Source organism: Rhinolophus sinicus, chromosome 9 (genome assembly GCF_057876585.1).
Source record: "Rhinolophus sinicus isolate RSI-liver-muscle chromosome 9, RSI-T2T, whole genome shotgun sequence".
Taxonomy (NCBI): domain Eukaryota; kingdom Metazoa; phylum Chordata; class Mammalia; order Chiroptera; family Rhinolophidae; genus Rhinolophus; species Rhinolophus sinicus.
Genome location: NC_142509.1, coordinates 7,025,770 through 7,046,305, shown reverse-complemented (window position 1 = coordinate 7,046,305; position 20,536 = coordinate 7,025,770). Strand labels below are relative to the sequence as shown.

At 40.3% G+C, this 20,536-nt stretch overlaps 1 pseudogene; it reads left to right on the top strand.

Annotated features, from left to right (window-relative positions):
• Positions 1-271: 271 nt before the first annotated feature.
• LOC141569134 (large ribosomal subunit protein eL13 pseudogene) lies at positions 272-968 on the top strand (annotated as a pseudogene).
• The last annotated feature ends 19,568 nt before the right edge of the window (positions 969-20,536 follow it).

The following is a 20,536-nucleotide window of genomic DNA, read 5'->3' as shown; positions in this document are numbered from 1 at the left end:
GTCCATCCCTATCGTTGCAAATGGTAAGATTTCATTCTTATTTTTGTCCGAGTGGTACTCCATTCCTTATGTTGTACTCTACATCTTGTGAATATATATATATATATTCCATAGTATAAATGTACCACAGCTTCTTAATCCAATCATTTTGGTTGTTTCCATGTCTTGGAAATCTAGACAGACACATGCAAAAAAATGAAGCTGTATCACCTCCTTATGCCATATACAAGAATAAATTCAAAATGGATTAAAGACTTAAATGTGCTTTCTTTTCCAGTGGCTGTTCTCCCTGTGAGAAGGCCGGTAGGCAGCAGCCATGGCGCCCAGCCAAAATGGCATGATCCTGAAGCCCCACTTCCACAAAGACTGGCAAGGGAGTGTGACCATGTGGTTTAACCAGCCAGCGCAGAAGATCTACAGACGCAAGTCCTGGCAAGCCAAAGTGCGCCGTATGGCCCCACGCCCTGCGTCGGGACCCATCCGGCCCACAGTGAGATACCCTACTGTGAGGTACCACACCAAAGTGTGAGCCGGGAGGGGCTTCAGCTTGGAGGAGTTAAGGGTAGCCAGCATCCATAAGAAGTTGGCCCGGACCATTGGGATCTCAGTGGATCCAACACGGTAAAACAAGTCTACTGAGTCCCCGCAGGCCAATGTGCAGCGCCTGAAGGAGTACCAATCCAAGCTCATCCTCTTCCCCAGGAAGCCATCAGCCCCCAAAAAGGGAGACAGCTCTGCTGAAGAACTCAAATTGGCCACCCAGCTGTCAGGCCCAGTGATGCCCATACGGAATGTCTACAAGAAAGAGAAAGCCAGGGTCATCACAGAAGAGGAGAAGAACTTCAAGGCATTTGCCAGCCTTTGCATGGCCCATGCCAATGCCCAGCTCTTTGGCATCCAGGCAAAAAGGGCCAAGGAAGTTGCAGAACAGGATGTTGAAAAGAAGAAATAAAGTTCTATTGACAATTTATACATATAAAAAAAGACTTAAATGTAAGATCTGAAACCATAAAACTCCTAGAAGAAAATATAGGAAGTAAATTTGCAGATATTACCCTTAGTAATATTTTTACTGATATATCCCCTGGGGCAAGGGAAGTAAGAGAAAAAATAAACATACGGGATTACATCAAACTAAAATGTTGTTTCACAGCAAAGCAAACCATCAATAAAACAAGAAGGCAACCTACTGAATGGGAGAAGATATTTGTCAATGATAAATCTGATAAGGGGTTAATACCAAAATTTATAAAAATCTCATTCAACGCAACACCAAAAAAAAAAAAAACAAACAACCCAATTAAAAAATGGGCAGAAATGTTCCTATATCATCTTTTCTTACTGCCGAATAGTATTCCATTGTGTATATATACCACAACTTCTTTATCCATTCATCTATCGAAGGACATAAAGATGATATAGGAACATTTGTGACAACATGGATGGATCTTGAGAGAGTAATGCTGAGCGAAACAAGTCAGACAGAAAAAGCAGAGAACCATGTGATTTCACTGATATGTGGTATATAAACCAAAAACAACAAAAGAACAAGGCAAACAAATGAGAAACAGAAACTCATAGACACAGACAATAGTTTAGTGGTTGCCAGAGGGTAAGGGGGGCGGGGGGTGGGGGGGTGGGAGATGAGGGTAAGGGGGATCGAATATATGGTGATGGAAGGAGAACTGACTCTGGGTGATGAACACACAATGGGATTTATAGATGATGTAATACAGAATTGTGCACCTGAAATCTATGTAATTTTACTAACAATTGTCACCCCAATAAATTTAATAAAATAAAATTTAAGAAAAAGAAAAAAAATGGGCAGAAGACATGAAAAGACATTTTTCTAAAGAGGACATACAGATGGCCAACAGACATATGAAAAAATGATGAATCTCATTAATCATTAGAGAAATACAAGTAAAAACCACAATGAGATACCATCTCACTACAGTCAGAATGGGTATCATCAATAAATCAACCAACAACAAGTGCTGGAGGGGATGTGAAGAAAATGAAACCCTTGTGCACTGTTGGTGGGATGCAGATTGGTGCAGCCACTATAGAAATCAGTATGGAGGTATCTCAAAAAACTGGAAATGAAACTACCTTATGACCCAGCAATTCCACTGTTAAGTATCTATCCAGAGAAATCAAAAAATGTTAATTTGAAAAAATATATGCACCCCCATGTTTATTGCAGTACTATTCACAAAAGCCAGACATGTTTAAATAAACTAAAGCTGAAAAAATTTGTCACCAGAGGATTCAAGGAGTGCTGAAGAATGATACCAGATGGATCCTCGGTTCTGTAGGAAAGCAAGAATAGCAGTAATAGTGAATAAGTAAGTAAGCATAAGATATTGTGGGGATTTTTTTCCTTTCCATTCTTTCCAAAAAATTCTACCTGACTACTGGTAGTCCTCACTTTTCATGTTGGTGGAGGAATCATAAAAATTAGTACATTGAAGCCATGCAAAGTGATACTAATAATCAATGGGAACATTATGATAGTATCATGACCTTTAAAATTCTCTGCCAAAGTATTAACTCTTTTTTACTGTTGATTGCATCAATGTATAGAAAAGTAAAAATATTAAAATTAACATTGATTTAGTGTATACTGTAATTTAAAACATTAGAAACATTGAAAATTAAAGTATTTTCTTTGTAAAAAGAATTTATGAAGAGTAGTTTGAAGAATGCTTGCCTTCTTCTCTTCATGTAACTTATGATACAGAATAAGAATCTTTTCTATGCATTGTAAAAAATTTAACTTTTTAAAGTTTGAATCAGTTTTTAACTAATTAAGTTTCTAACTGATTAAGCCTTTGTGCTTTCAATGTTATGACTTATATCCAAGTTTTTCAATGTGATTTTTGTGTGTGTGTGGCATTACTTCTTCTGACATTGTCATCCTTTTTTATTACAACTTTCCTCATTTATATTGATAATTCTGCCTTCACTAAGTCCTCTGGCTAAATATATAGAGTCTCTCAAATGGTGGTAGTGTCAACATTCCCAACCAATTTTTCAATAACTCTGCTGAAGTTCTAATCAAATTTGACTTCCGACGTTATCGCTTTTCAATTCTTTGCTGCACCTTTATCTTTGTTGACCAACTCCACCATTTGATTATCCATTTTTGTACAATGTTATGTGGGTTTGTCATTTGGTGACAACAAGGTGAAAAACCTCCATGCTTTACTGTCTGTGCACAAACTAAGAGATGGAGAGTGACATAATCATGGATAAACTTTGCAAGAATATAATTGGTTAGTGATCGTGATGTACATCTGTTATTTATGTTGTAATTTGTGAACTGAAAAGCCAGCAGTAACGTTTGTATTTTATACAATTACTCACAATTAATAACACTGGTAACTGAAATATACATCATGTTGCTTGAAGACTGATGTTAATTAAATAAATGTGATACATTTGTGTATATCAAAACTGTGCAAAGAAAAGACTACCTATATTGAAAACAAATATAACATTGTAGGGTAGGATTTATAATGTATGCAGAAGTAAAAATTATTAAAATAATAGCACAAACTTGGTGGCTGGGTAAAATGGGATTGTACCACTATGTAATTATTACATTTATGAAATGAGTGAACAGTATATGAAGTGATGTGTGGTACACTATTAAATCAGATTATATTTCTTAATTGAAGTTTTAATTGAGATCATGGTAGATTTGCATGCAGTTGTAAGAAATAATACAGTACTATTTGCTTATTTTCTGCAAAGTTAACACCTTACAAAACTATTGTACAACATCACAGGCAGGATATTGACATTGCTACCATCCATCAGTCTTACTCAGCTTTCCCTAGTTGTACTTGTATTCATTTGTGTGTGTATTTAGTTCTATCCAATCCTATTACATGTGTAGGTTTGAGCATCCACTACCACATTCAAGATACAGAACAAGAACAGTTCTACCACCACAAGGATCCCTCAAATTGTCCTTTTATAACCACACCCAGCTCCCTCTTTTCATTCTGTAATCTCTAGCAACAACTAATCTAGTCTTCATTTCTAAAATTTTTTCATTAAAAAGTGTTATATATTTAGAAAATAGTCGGTAACCACAAGATGGCCATGGGGTTTTGAAAATTAATTTGGGGAACGTAATCAATAATGTAAAGATTTTGTAGGGTATCCGATGGACACTTGTCCCGTTTGGGAGACCACCTCAGGGATGATGTAGATGCCTGATCTCTGCACTGTACTCCTGAAGTTGAACAATAATGAATGCCAACTAAAATCATATATATATATATATATATATATATATATATATATATATATATATGTATATGTATATGTATATGTATATGTATATGTATATGTATATGTATATGTATATGTATATGTATATGTTTGTATGTATATAGTTACAAGAAGCGGAGTACAGCATTAGTAATAGAGACAGTGGAAATGTAATGGCTCTGTGCGATATCAGAGGGATAGTGGATGGGGGGAGGGGGGTTCACACAGTGTGAGGGATATAAACGATAAATGTCTAAGTATTGCTTTGTCTTGTGCACCTGAAACTAATAAAATTATATTTAAAAAAACTTGATTTATAAAAATTCTTAAAGCCTTTAAATATCCAATGCTCAGTCATCACTTGTGCATTACAAAAATGCTTCTTAAGTGTATTTATATTTTCATTTTAAGTCATATTTGGAGAAAAGATCACCAATATGTAATTCTTTTTACTTTTATGTACGTTTAAACTTTTTTATAATAAAAAGAGAACTAAAAATTAGTTCTCTCTCATTTGTCCTAAAAAAAAAAAAAGTGTTATATAAATGTAACTGTGCAGATATAACCTCTTGAGATTGACTTTTTTTATTCTGCGTAATTATCTGGAGATGCACACACATAGTCGTATGTATCGGTAGTCCTTTCTCCATTAGGATGTGTGCCATTCCAGAACTAACATATGAGGTTTGCAAGTGACATACGCTGCACAGGGCACCACTTACACAAGGTGAGTGACTTTGCTCATGTACCATCTTCATTTTACATTCCAGAATTACCTAGCAATTACCTATATGACACATTCTCCAGCAGAAAACCATAGATTCCACTTCTGTTTACTGTAAAAATTAATAGAAAAACTGGGTATGTCCTCTTAAAAGCATCCCATAGCTGAAAACTCATAATTAGTAACAACCATCAGAAGATACAGTTACCATGTTTACACAGAGATTAGAACTGATAGTTTCTCCCTAAAGCATCTCCAGTTGAATCAGGCCACTTATTCCAAAGGCTTCTTTCCCCATCAAAAGACCACATCTATTCTTTCAGACTCTTTATTCTTTTCCTTGATCTCTAAGCTGCATGGCCACTTGTAGTGCTTAACGTTTCTGAGCCTTAGACCCTGACACGTAAAACGGCAATAATAATAGATAATTCATTAAATTGTTGTGACAAATGTGAAGATCCTGGCTTGTGAAAGATATTCAATATGTGATAGTTATTATGGTGAACATGCTATCTGAACTCAAATTGGGCTATGTCAACTGGCAAAGGATTGGTTTTTCATCCCCTATTGAAAGTTATCAATATGGAAAATCATAAAAACGCATAATAAAATCACTTAATTATTTAACACATTGCTTTATAAAAATATAGTTTTTAAGAAACAAGATAACCCACATGTCCTCAAAATCTTGACCACACTGATATAAATATGCGGCATATTAATATATGTATATGTTAATATATATATATATATATATATATATATATATATATATATATATATATATATATAAATAATTTAGTATATATACTAATTTCATGTCTTTGCTGAAGCTAGCCTATGTGTCTAAAAGCTTTATGATACCTCCACCCTAACCAATGATCAAGCTTTGGTTGGCAAACTCATACTCATCCTACCACTTATGTGTCACCGCCAGAAAGTGTCCCCCATCTCTCCTCCTTAGTGGTCCCTATTCATGTCTCTATTGCTGAATTTACCATCTTCTTTTATAAGCATCTGTGTATCCTTCTTTCACATTAGACACTGAGGTCCTTCTAGACAGGGGCAGTGCCTGGCTCTTTGCTTTCCCTCTCCATGTACTGTCCCCAAACACACGTAACCCTCTGATTGCACACAGTATGTACTTAATGTAGGTGCTTAGCAGCGTAAGCTAGCTTTCTCCAAGCCTGTTCTTATTTAGTGATGTGCCTGCGAGTGACTGTGCGCAAGTGTTCCAGCTACTTTATTGAAGTGTAAACATTTCAGTCCCTCCAGGCCTGGGAATGCAGCTCATTCCGCTATTGGGGTTCCTCCTGGGAACTATGGCTTTGGAACAGGAAAGCACACAAATGAGGCATAGAGGAGGCACCTGGAACCCATTAGCAATGGATAAACTGCCATTACTACAACCTATCATAGACTTTCATCCTATACGATTCAGAATCGATCAAGCCGTGGAAGCAGTGCATGGGGCACAAAGTGTGCTTTTACTATGACTTGCTTTGCTGTTTGATCTCTCTTCAGTCAATTTTTCACATCATTACTTAGGGAACCAACCCAAGTCTAAGTTTCACCAAGAAAGGAGAACTGACCCCTCCAGGTTAATCATTATGGCCGGCCTATTTTGAATCCAGATCAAACTCAGTGTTAGGAGCACCAAAATCGGCTTAACCTAGTTTACGAATATATGTCAGATTTCTCCAGTATGATTGAAAACAATATAGATTGGCAACTAGAAGTAAATTATTTAAATTGGAGCAGACTAAGTAAATAAGAGTTCTGAATTCATCTTTCTTTTTTTTCCTTTCCTTTTTTTTTTCTTCTTTTTTTTGAATTCATTTTTCAAACCAAAGTCAGGAACACAAGATATTTGAGTCCAGGTCAGGTCAGCAAACTAATGTCAGAGCATCAAAATCATCGAGAGCTTCATAAAAATAAGGTCAGCATCTCATTCATCCTTATGTTTCCTCTCCTCTGCTCTTAGCACTTTTCTTAGACATTAGATGGACAGGAGAAAAAAACAAAAACCTTTCGAGTAATCAATCTTTAAAATTTCAATAATTACACCATTTAGGCCTGAAGCACTCAGAGAGCAATTTGGTTTTATTTACACTGAATAATAGTAGGGGAGGGGTTTCTTCTTCATAACATAGCACAATTATATCCCTGGATTATTTCTGACATGCTATGGCAAACTTCTAAATCTCAGTTGAGTTTATTTCTCATTCACATAAAGTAGTAAACATATGTGTATTGCAGGTCAGTCTGAAGCTCTTGTTCAAGTGCTGAGTCAGAGACCCAGGCTCCTATTAGCTCGCGGCTCTTTGTTTCCCAATTCATGACCCCAAAGCCACCGTACTCATCTATGTCAAGCCAGATGAGGAAGAAACATGGAGGACTGAGTAGGGAATTTGTTTTGTTGTTGTTGTTTTTTTAATGAATTGGTCTGAAAGTGGCATAAATTATTCTCACTCATTTACTGTTCACCAGACCAGAGTTAACTGCCAGGGAGGAAAGGAAAAATAGTCTTAGCCAGATAGAGACCATGGGTCCGTTAATGAGTTAGCAGAGTCTCACAATGTCCTTTTGTGTCCCTTATTTCTCAGAAGGATTAGGGGATGAGAAGAAAACTTCCAACTTAAGGTTATTAAATCTAAACTTAATTCACCATTCCAGCTAATTCTTCCTCTAAAAATGTAATACCACCTTGGAAGAACCCATCTGGAATTTGACGATTTCCCAGTTGAGCAAGCTAGGTAACCAGTATTAAAATCACCCCCGCCTTTACCTGTCTTAATAGGCAAGCAACAAAAGCCCCCATGTTTCTATTCATTTGTTCATTCATTAAATGTTAAATATTTATTTAGTATCTACTCTGTGGAAATCACGGTGCTGGCCAGACAGGACAGACAAACAATACAGTTCCAGGAAGAAGGAGCGATGTATCAGGTGAGCTGGCTTTATTTAGGTTCTGTAATCAAGTAATAGCCCAGAACCAAGCTGGATTCTGACCCCCCTATGACCTGGGGGTTAGATGCTAACCAAGGGGGCATGGCTTTCCCTTGAGCACTGGCACCCATGTATGGATGACTCCCCCACTTCTCTCCTCTGGATCGCTACTCTTACAGGGAGCCTGGTCCCCACGCCGAACCCATCTTGACTATATTCCCTGCATATGCCTGGCTGCTTATTTGCATTTGATTAGTGGATTACACTCTCTCTACATTTTATTGTATACAAACAAAGTGACTATCTCTCAGGGTGACTGGAATGCATGATTCTCTGGGTCACAACATGCACAAAAAGGTGCTTAAAAAGTTTTTTTTTGTTTTTCACTTTCACTGTCCTTTTTTTTTGTTTCCAAGGAAGGAAGGAAGGCAAAAGACAGAAGAGAGAATGTTCCACTCCTGACCTTAGTGCCCCTCCTTTCTTTTGTAGCCCAGGCAAAGGGGATCAGCCTCACAGTTCTGCATCTTCTGCAGAAACTGCCAGATCGATGGCTCTTCCATGGTTCCCACGCTCATGCCACTGGACCTTTCTTACTTCCCCTAAGGAAGTGCTGGCTCAGCTGCTGAGGGGGTCTCCAGGCTCAAAAGGGCTTGATGATCATTTATCTGAAAGAAAACAGAGCTTAGAAGGAACCAAAGCCATGCCCTTGTAGTGTGCAGTCACTGGAGTCACAGGAGGGGAAGGAAGCAGGTGGGTTCGCCAGGACAGAAAAGGAGTACCCAGCGGCTCCAGGGCGAGGACGGGTTTCTTCTGCATCTTGCTTGTTGTTTGGAGACCTCAGCATTCCAGTGTCAAGGTTTGAAGGGGCACATATGTATGAACATTCTTCAGGGGAAAATGAAAAATGAACTAATAAATCCCCATTTTGGTCTGAACTCCCATCCTGGACAATCAAGTTCTGGAATACTCTATCAGGCCTGGCCCATGAGGAAGTTAGCTGACTGCAAGCAGCTTAAAGGTATTCAAAAGGGATGCAAAGGTATGACTGTGTCTGTGAGGCATGAAAAGACAGAATCCAAGGACGCCGGGCAAAGAGGAAGACTTCGAGATGAAACAGAGAGAGGTAGAGACTGAGGATGCCGGGACACGGCTTGTAGCCTGGGTGAGAAGGTGAGAAACAAGAACTGCCTGTTACCTCCTGAGGGGTGGTATGCCGCAGAGCACCCGGGCTCCTGAACAGATGGAGGGCAGTCTGGGAAAAGCCTTGAACTGCTTCAGAAATCTGAAAACCATCTACGAGATCTAGTTTTAGAGTCTGGAAAGAGACAGAGATTCTAATCGCCGTGGTTTGTTTGGTTTTTGTTTTTCTACACAGATTGATCAAAATAAAGTATTCTACACAGATCGATTGCTAAGAATCTCACTCATTCAGAAAATATTAACTAAAGGCCTACCAGTGTTTTGTTTTTTTAAACTATTTAAATAGGTGCTAATATTGCTTTACCATTATAGTTTATAAGATGGCTCTGCTGCGTCATCTGTCTTTCTTGGCTCCTCTTCTGCTCTCCTCCATTGCCATGTCCAACACACGTGTATGAGCCTAGCATTCGGTGAAGGTCAGCAAGGGTGAGGGTCAAAGTGGTCCTAGTGGATACTGAAGTAACAAGAAAGAACAGCCTTTGTTTCTCAGTGTTTGATAGCATGAAAACACAGTGATAAACTTTATGCATTCAGAAGGAGGACTTCGGTGGGTCCACCCACACATAGCCTTGGAAACTCTGTTTCTACCAAATTAGAGAGCTGAGACTACAGAATGAATTTATTTGCAAGGAGGTGTGCCAACATAATTGTGAGTAAAAGGTCCCCGTGTGCTAACCATTTCACATATAGAAAAGTACTAACACCCTATGTATGTATCATACAGTGCTAGGTGCTGCAGATTATACAAAAGAAATTTAAGACACAGTCCTCTCCCTATGGCATCCAACAACAGAGCTTAAGGAATCCACTGAATAACAATTAAAGGCAACATGTGACTAAGTGCTACATGAGTGGTCCAGAGGATATGTGCTGGGAGATCATCGAAATGGAGAAAATGAGCAGGGCTGGAGAAGACCTCAGTGAGGAAGTGGTGAGGCTGCTGGACACAGATGGGCAGCAGCACTTAGGAAGCAGAGGAGAGGGAGAAAAACCTCCAGGCAGAGGCGGCAGCATGAGCTAGAGCTGGGAATGAGCAGTTTCCCATGTCAGGCAGAGGTGGCTTCAGCTGACTGGGACAGAGGGATTTTTCCGAAAGGAGGAAAGAGGCAAGTGAGTGATGGAATCAGGTTATGGGGAGAGCTAAAAAGAATGTACCAGGGGAAATGGGGGATCACTCAAGGATTTTGAACTTTTTGGACAGCAATTTGGAATTTCCTACAGCAGTATAGGTCTGAGTGATAGTGGCTGTTGGAACAGTGATTATATGTTGAAGGACCTTGAGTAATTTGTTTCTTGATTCAATATAGAAAACAAAGGCGAGGGAAAAGGGGAAAAAAAGGCCAGAGTAACAGTCTACATTATTTTAAAATGGAGTTCTATTTACAAAAATAGAAAAGACTGAAAAGAGAATATATTTAAGAAAACGGGATCATGTAAGATGTCTGAAGTTTCAGGTAACAGAAGGATCTACAGGTGGCAATGTCTTTGAAGCAATTGGTGAACCAGGTCTTGGACTTGCATGAGAAGCTGAAATGTAGGCATCAACTGGAGAAAGTCACCAGGACATGGGCAACAGTGAAAATGCAGAAGAACTGGTTCAAGAAGGAAACAGGCTTTTTGTTTTCGTTTTGTTTTATTTTTAAAGAAGCGTATAAAAGGAGATAGCAAAAACAAAAACACTAGCAGAGGATATAAATAAGGTTAAAAGACCAGTGCCATCATGGAAAAAGTTACTGCATCATATATAACAGGCAAAGAATTAATATCTAAGCCATCTAAATAATTTCTCAAAGAAAAAGAAAAATAACAGTAATTCCCTAATTAAAAATATCTAAGGATATAAATAGGGAACTTGATAGGAGAAAAAAATGCAAATGGCCCATAAACATAAGAAGGAGCACTCAGCCTGAGCAGAATTTGGGACCCATGATGAAGTGATGGTGATATGTGCAGACGATGGGCCAAGTCGGAATGCCTTTGCCCTACCTTTCTAGCTGGGAAAGCTTGAGTAATGTATTAAACTTCATTTTATGAGAATGACAACAATAGAAGGTATCTGAAAGGTAGAAGATTAGATAAGTTAATATATATAAATAAGTTAATGTAAGTTAATATATATAAACTGCTTAGAATAGTGTCTGGCACAGAATAAGTGCTATGTAATTGTTAGGTCTTTCTTATTAATAGTAGAAAATACAAATTAAATAACAATGAGATATAATTTGCCACTCACAGATTGTCAAAATTTTTAAAGTATGACAATATCAAGTGTTGTCAAGGATTTGGATGAAATGACACTCATAAACTGTGAGTGGGAATCTAAATTGGTACGTCTACTTTGGAGAAAAAAACAACATATTTTATAAAATTAAAAATGTGCCTACTTTATAACTGGCAATCCTACCTCTGAGTAATATGCCTTAGAGAAACTCCTGCAAATGTGTACAAGAAAACATGTCCAAGGATGTTGACTTATGCATTTATTTTTATTAGCAAAACCTTGGAAGGAATATAAATGTCTATAGATAAGGGAATGCATCACATAATAACTCAATGTATTTCATATAGGTAATAATAAAGTACCATACAGCAATTAAAAAAATGAAATGCAAATATGTTCAATAGCCTGTGACAAGCAGTACTGGATGCAGTACGATGCCTTTGAATCACTTAAAGATATCTATGTACTAAAAGCCATGGACATGAACTGTAATGCTTGCTCTGGGAACTACTGGAGAGGACTGGGAAAGGCGATACTCATTGAAGGGAAGTTTACTATCTCTAAAATGTTTCATTTCTTCAGAAGGAAACAGGAATACTATACGCAAAGAAGAAAAAATGCTAACAGTTATTGGTTTTGGATGGTGAAGATATGTAAGTGAGTTATGTTACTCTTTGTACTTTTCTATATTTTTAAATTTTGAAAAAATCATAGATGCTCTTTGAACAGATGTTCTTGATATCATCTAAAATGCTTCATGAAAAAAGAAGGAGGAGGAGGAGGGGGGAAAGGAGGAAGAGAAGGAGACGGAGACGGAGACGGAGAAGGAGAAGGAGAAGAAAGACAGCAAAAGAAGGGTAGGAACTAGGCCTTAGAAATAGCACACTCAGAGGGAGGGGTCATGGAGGAACCCAGCCAAGACCCAAGACCTGGGGAAATTCACAGCAAAAGAGGTGCAGACCCTTGGAGGCCATGTGACCTATGGGAGAGATAAGTGCAGGAAAGAGGGACCAGATCACTCTGAACGGGGGGCAAGAAAATAATTGACCCAGGAGTAGACTGAGGACTCGCGAGGCAATGAGTACAGATTTTGCAAGAGAGGAACCCCATCAAAGGGGGCACGCATGAAATAGCTAACTATTGGCTGGTATGGAGTAGTAGGTATAGGCTAATGATTCAGAAATTGTGGCTATGAAGGGACATAGTGGTGACAACATGGGAGGGTGAGGGTTGTAGGGTCCAGAGTGCATGTTGGTTCAAGAGCCAAACCCATGCTCTTGGTAGAACAAAGGGAAAGACACTGGCTATGGGAGAGTTAACAACGCTACAGTGGGAAAGCAGTGGGGTAAAGTCCCTCAAGACCTGGTCAGACCTGGAATCCAGGGCCCACACCCAAGCCCTGAGAGAGCAAGTGTTAACCCGATGAGACCCCGTTCTGCGGAGGCAGCCCTCCTGCTGGAATTTTTCCTAGTGCCTCTGATGTGCTTAGGGATGCCTAGAGAATTAGTTTGTGTTTAGGCCAGGCTTCCTACAGCCACCCACAAGGAGAGCTGGCACCAGTCCTCAGGGTGGGGGCTGCACAGCAGATGCAGACTTTCTCATTAAAGGACTTGCATATGGAGTGAAGACACCTCTCCCCTCGCCCACCCCGGCTCCCACTCCCGCGTGCATGGTAAACTGCCAGCTTCTCAACTCCCTGCACACACAGCCAAGGCGGCTGGGGCCTGGCAGTATGAGGCCGTGACTGCATGTGCAGAGCAGAGGCAAGGGCAGGCTCTGTTGCTCGCTCAGCACGTCTTCCCTCTTCGGAGATTGTAGGGCCTCTCTCAGATGTGACAGAAACAGTCACAGACAAGGGGACTCATTATTTTCACTTTCACTGCTCAGTGATCTCTGCTTCCACCTAGAATCCTCCAGGGAGGCAGCCCCAACCAGTAGGAGAGGGAGGAGGGCAGGGAAAGAAGAGGAGAATCATCGCTCTGCTGAGGACAAGAGGACCTCCTCAGTCTCCCCAGATCCATATCCTTCCTCTCTGGGGCTCAATAGTTTCTTGTAAGAGGACTTTGCTCCAAGGGAAAACAAAAAGCCACCCTCCTTCTCTTGTTTTCCCATCAGGACAGGGCTGAGACCTGTGAGGGCTCGGAGCACTGGGAAGATCGGGTGGCTCTTAGGTACAAAATCCATCACAAATGTAACACTGAACCATAAAAGAAAAGCTGAATGTGTATTAAAATCAAAACAGCTTTTTTTCTGGATTTTGTAAATTGTCAAATTTTGGAGAAGGTTATTAAAGGTGAACTTCTCTCAGTTTTTGGTGTGCCTGCTTTGCATGCGGGCTATGCAGATCCTGAGTGTACGTGATAGGTAATCTTGATACAGATATGTGAGTGTGCACAATAGTGTACACACAGTTGTCACCATGGACAAGAAACAAATACATACTAGTTCTGACAATGAAGTTCGCAAACTTGTTGCAATGATGTTGCTAAACTTTTTGATACCAGAAGGATTATTCATTACGAATTTGTACCAACTGGACAAGCAGTTAACCAAGTTTACTATTTGGAAGTGCTGAAAAGGCTGCAATGAAAAGTTAGACAACCTGAACTTTTCGCCAACAATTCATGGCTCTTGCATCACGACCATGCACCAGCTCACATGGCACTGTCTGTGAGGGAGTTTTTAGCCAGTAAACAAATAACTGTATTGGAACACCCTCCCTACTCACCTGATCTGGCCCCCAGTGACTTCTGTCTTTACCCGAAGATAAAGGAAATATTGAAAGGAAGACATTTTGATGACATTCAGGACATCAAGGATAAGACGACAGCCCTGACGGCCATTCCAGAGAAAGAGTTCCACAATTGCTTTGAAGGGTGGACTAGGCACTGGCGTTGGTGCATAGCTTCCCAAGGGGTGTACTCCGAAGGTGACTGTAGTGATATTCAGCAATGAGGGATGTAGTACTTTTTCTGGAATGAGTTAGCGAACTTAATTGTCCAACCTCATATACAAAGACATAAAACTTGCTTGCTCCTGTCTCTGTTCATTGCTTCTTCTTCCCCATCAATTGAAATATAACCCTGCTCCTCCCAAATTATCTTCCTAATAATGTTCCTCTCCAGGAACCCAGTCTGACAAATCCCACTGTAGCAAAAATTGCCTAATTTGATATCAAGACTGAATTCTGATTTTTCCTTCCTGTGTGTGTGACTTTGAGCAAACCATTGGATGTCTGTTCATGCCCTCACTTCCATTTTAGGACAGGATTAAAAATAACTCCCTCAAAAATATTACTGAGCAAATTAAATAAGGCAACGTATGTCTAAACCCTGGTTAGTCTGAGTCCTCCATAAAACCAGATGCCAATATGGCATTAGCTGTAAAAGCAATTTATTAAGGGGATGCCCATGATGGAAAATGAGGAGCTGTCTTGCAGGTCTGACCCTGTGAAGGAGAGAGGAAAGGAATGAAAAAAGGTCGTAGACTGCAATGAAGTGCTGAGTTTCAGCAAGGCCAAGGAGGAGTTTTCTGGTCAGAGTCATCTGTCAGAGAGGCTGATATGTAAGACAGAAGCAAGAATTCCTTGGCTTGGGGCACTTTCTCAGGATATGAGACTTAAAACCCTGTCAAGGACCTGGAATAAAAGAAACTCGCTACTTGACTGGTTCCTAGAAGCCTGGAAAAGAGATGGCCTCGTCTCAGTGTCTCAGTAAGTGGGAATGCTCCAGCTATCCTGAAAAATAAAGAAGCCGAGAGACATGGTCATGCTGGAATGGGTGTATTATGTGAGGCCAAGAGACCCACTAGAGATTCACGTACCACAAGAGGGCCCTGAGGACATCCACCTACTACGGCCATTAAGGATACCCTGGTGAGAGGAGCAGTTAGCATCACAGACGCGTTCAGTGGTGGCTCACCTCTGTAAGTCAAGGTCAATAGTAGGAGAGATATTCACAAAACTTGGATGGTTAATTTCCATGAGGATAATGGGGCCCAGAGTAATAGAGGCCAGGTGGTGGCACTTAACTGCCAGAAAGCCAGGAGGCCACAATCTTTATATGTCTGGAAAGACTGGAGGACCAGCCAAGAGGTCTTGAGTTACAGGGAGTTATGGAGATGCTTAATATTAATAGATTACAGTGTGCCAGGGGCAAAACATATGGAAAGCCAACCGTGCACTGCCGAACACTGAAACAGAAACAAAGAAAGATAGGAATGGAGGAGCAGGATGCCAAGTGTGGTCGCACCAAAACAGTCGCAATTCCTTGTTTAGTTTTCACACCTCAGTCAATTTTCAGACAGAACCCACTGAATGAAGTATTGGCTAGGTCGCTAGGAGGCAGGACCCTGCAATGATATGGTTGGTGTGTACAGTGATGGTTCCTGGGAAAAGAGATACAGCTAGACATTAGAAGACTAGTGGACACAGGGTCTAAGTTGACAGTGATATTCAGAGACCCGTAGTGTCAGCATGCCCATTGTAGTGGGAATTTATGGGGGCCAGGTAATATATTAGGTTGGTGTAAAAGTAATTGCAGTTTAAAAGGCTAAAAATAATTGCAAAAACTTCAATTACTTATGCACCAACCTAATATAATGGGAGTTTGGCTGATGTCTGGCTTACAGTGGGCCCACTGGGAGCACAGAGCCACCCAATAGCTACTTCCCCAGTTCCTGAATATATAATTGGAATCTTTTTGTATACTTGGCAGTTGGCTTAAGCTCATTTTTGATAAAACTTATGCTCGTTTGGGTTCCCCAAGAAGCAGCCACAAAGATGGGATTAGATATACAAAAAAATTTACTAAGGAACAGCTGTGAAAGTAAATGGGAAAAGAAATAGAGTCTGAGAGACTTGTCGGACTTTGATCAATCCAGGTGTCCTGTGAAGGAGGAAGAGGGAAAATGGAAGGAAAGAAAGAAGATCATAGACTGCATTTCTAAGAAAGTTTTCATAAGGTACACAGGGCATCCTTGAGCCAAAGTCACACATCTAAGGAGTCTTGCCTTTCCCAGAAACAGGCCTACCCGAGATTCCCTGCTACACTCACACACTGGCTGGAGAAGCCGTGGAACACGTGGCCCAGGCACAAAAGTGGTGATTGGTTTCAGAGCACAGCAGCGGGGACAGTCAGTCAATTAGTTTCCCTCCCCAAGTGGGACATCTGAGAGGGGCACTCATGCCCACCATAGGGTCCCCACGTAAGTGCGAGATTCTTTCTTCCTACTTTCTCTGGACTCTGTACAGTCACCATTTGTATGTGGCTAGTTTGGGTTGACTTTTGCATTCTCTGGCACTCATGTGGAATCCAACAACTGTGCCAACATTTATTGAGCATTTACTAAGTGTCAAGTTGTTTGCTGAACACTAAAAGTGAAACAGAAAAATGTTAGAGGCTGTCCCTCATCATATGGAGTTTGCTATCTGGTAGAAGGAAGCAAATATGTAAGCAAATAAGGATAAGGAAGTATTAAATGTCTGACAAAGTATTTACAGGACAGAGTGGACTAAATGGAAGAGGTGTGTGTCATACATGGTTTGTGGGGAAGGTGCCAAGGGAAAGCTTTATCAACCAGAATGCAGTGTTGGAACAGAGTCTAGAAGGGAGAGAGGGCGTTCCCCAGGTGAGCAGGTCAATGGGGATGCTGAAGATCAGGCATGGGTGACATGGAATACCTTGAAAATTGCAAATAATTGAATATGTCTGAGATTTAGGATGCCAAGAGGGGAGCAGCAAGAGATAAGACTTATTCAAGGCCAGCTCATGGAAGCAGATTATGTGAGTCTCACTAAGGGACAGGATCTTGTCCTGTCATCTGTAAGGAATTATTGACACTTTAAGGATAACACCATGGCCAGATTCAAATTCTTAAGACAAAACACCTTGATATGTTGGCAGAGGATGCATGACCAGGACAAAGATGGATGCAGAGAGGCCTCCCTGACAGTTCTGGAAAGAAAGAACAGGGGTCTGCTATACACAAGTGGCAGTGGAGGTGGAGATGCAAAGATGCATAAAAGAGATGCTAATATGATAGAACATATTGGATGTGGGTCGGAGCTGAATGCATTTTAGCTGTGTTACCTGGGAACATGGTGATGCTCAGTAGGGAGTGAGCAAAGTGATGAGATTAGTTTGGAACATGCTGAGTTTGAAGGGCCCTCATCAAATTGGAGATATCTATCCAATAGTCAATTGGCTACAAGATTATGAAAGATAAGGACACGTGAAGGTACAAACGTGCAACTAGTAGCAAATAAGCCCTAGAGATCTAATGCGCAGTATAGTAAATATAGGCAACAGTGTTGTATTATAATCATCAGACTTGCTGAGAGACTAGATCTTAATTATCTCAACCATAAAAAAGAAAGGATACTAATGTGATGGACAGAGGTGCTACAATGGCATTCATATCACAGTATATAAATGTATCAAACATGTACACTTTAAAGTAACTCCATGTTATATGTCAAATATATTTCAATTAAAAATAAGAACATCTTTGAGAAATAAAAATGAGGATGCTTTATGTTCATTTAACAAATATTTGAGTGTCTTCTATGTTCCAAACACTGTGCTAGTTTAGGTCGCACTAGGCATTACAGAGAGTGAGTGTGGACAGGTCAGTATAGCAGGGCAACAGCAAGGTCTGACAATTACGTTCGCGAACTTGCCACAGTGCACTTACATTGGCAGCACTGTACAAACAGCTCGGTGAGGTTTCATAACCTTGGTGTATCAGTGTCTCACAGCTGTGCTCGTGTCTATGTGTGGCGGTGCCTTGCTGAGTGACGTTCATTATTGTAGTTGCGTGCTTTTGTGTACCATAGCGAAAATGTCTGAACTTGAATTAGAGCAAAGGCCAAACATTAAAATTCTTGTTAAACTTGGCAAGAGTGGAAGTGGAAGTGAAATCAGGGACATGTTAGTCCAAGTTTATGGGAATAATGCCATGAAGAAAATGGCAGTGTACAAATGGATTAAACATTTTTCTTAGGGGAGAGAATGCATCCCTGATGAAGAGAGATCAGGGTGGCTGGTAACGAGAAGAACTGAAAAAAAAAATCATCAAATTATGTGTCAAAATCATCAGCTGACTGTGAGAAGCATAGCAGACCATGTAAACATCAATAGAGAAACAGGAAAATCTTAACTGAAATTCTTGGCCTGAGAAAGGTGTGTGCAAAATGGTCCCAAAGGAGCTCACCGATGAACACAAGCAAAGGAGAGTCAAAGCTTGCCAAGATCTTTTGGAAAGGCAAGACGATGTTTTGGGCCGTGTTATCATATCACTGGTGATGAAACATGGGTGTACCAATATGATCCCGAAACAAAACATCAAAGTGCACAATGAAAGTCAGCCAAAAACGTTCCATCAGTTCAAATCAAAAGTCAAAATAATGGTGCTAAACTTTTTTGATATCAGTGGGATTATTCATTATGAATTTTTACCAACTGGACAAACAATTAACCACATTTACTATTTGGAAGTGTTGAAAAGGCTGTGTGAAAAAGTTAGACGAAAACAACCTGAACTTCTCGCCAACAATCCATGGTTCTTGCATCATGACAATGCACCAGCTCACACGGCACTGTCTGTGAGGGAGTTTAATAACTGTATTGGAACACCCTCTTTACTCACCTGATCTGGCCCCCCATGACTTCTTTCTTTACCCGAAGATGAAGGAAATATTGAAAGGAAGACATTTTTATGACATTCAGGACATCAAGTGTAATATGACAACAGCTCTGATGGCCTTTCCAGGAAAAGAGTTCCAAAATTGCTTTAAAGGGTGGACTAGGTGCTGGCATTGGTGCATAGCTTCCCAGGGGGAGTACTTCAAAGGTGATTTTAGTGATATTCAGCAAAGAGGTATGTAGCACTTTTTCTGGGATGAGTTCACGAACTTAATTGTCCGACCTCCTGTGTGACCTGACAGGAAGAGTTTGAGGCTCAGGGAAGGCTACCAGAAGAAAGTTGCATTTAACTTGAGACTAACATGATTGCTGGAGTTATCCAGGTAAAAAAGGGTTTAGGGGAGAAAATGGAAAGGGAGGGATTCGTCCAGGCTGAGGGAATAGCAATGTCCAAAAGAATGCAGGGAGAGGTGCGACATTTTTCTGTATGTGGAAAGATTCTACTTGGTGCGTATCCCCTCCAAACAGACTTTTCTCTAAAGAGCTTCCCTTCCTTCCATCAATTCATTATCTCCATGGGTTACTCTTATTCTAACTCCATGTGTGTGAACCTCAAGTGAAACCATGATCTCTGCAGAGTCGTTTCCTCAGTGGAACAAAGCTCAAGTGAAACCATGATCTCTGCAGAGTCGCTTCCTCAGTGGAACAAAGCTCCTGGACTAAGAATCGAGGGAACATGCTGGCAGGTGAGAGGGAAAGCAGGGGACCAGCCATAGCCACAGTCCCCCATGTACAGAGATCAGCCTGGGGCATTATATAACCCACTCATTCAAACCAAAGAGCAATGATGACCACAGACAAACATGCCATTCGGATAGTGCACTGCAATCCACATGCACTATTCACATATATTTTCACTTGAGGGAAGAAAATTAGCCTTAAGATGATATGGGAAAGATCTTAACTAGAAATGGAATTGGGAGTTCTGGTTTTAAACCCATGCTTTTTTGTTTTGTTTTGTTTTGTTTTGTTTTGACTACATTAGAGGAAATGGTTAAGAGGAAGACCCCTTGGACGAAATAGCACCGATTTTTAGGTAAAATATCTGCTCCAATCTAAAATCAGACTGATAATTGTACCAAGATCATCAGGTGCCTATAAGTATTTAAAGAGTTAATGGAAGAAAGATACCCACACAGGAGCCTAGCATTAGCAAGCATTCAATAAAAGGAGCTTTAATAGCCCAAAGTGTGATTAGAATCCATGGAGAATTCTCAAACAGATTCCCAGGCCCCGTCCCAGAAATCCTGAGTAGGTAGACTTTGATAAGATTTAGGAATCTTACAGAGCATTTTTACAGAGCTCTCCCAATGATTTATATAAACATCCCTGGTGGAAAATAATTGCTCTTCTCCAAAAAAAGATACAGGACGTTAGGACATTGAGTTCAAGAAGTTAACTTAGTGGTTGCCAGAGGGTAAGGGGGGTGGGGGGTGGGGGGTGGGAGATGAG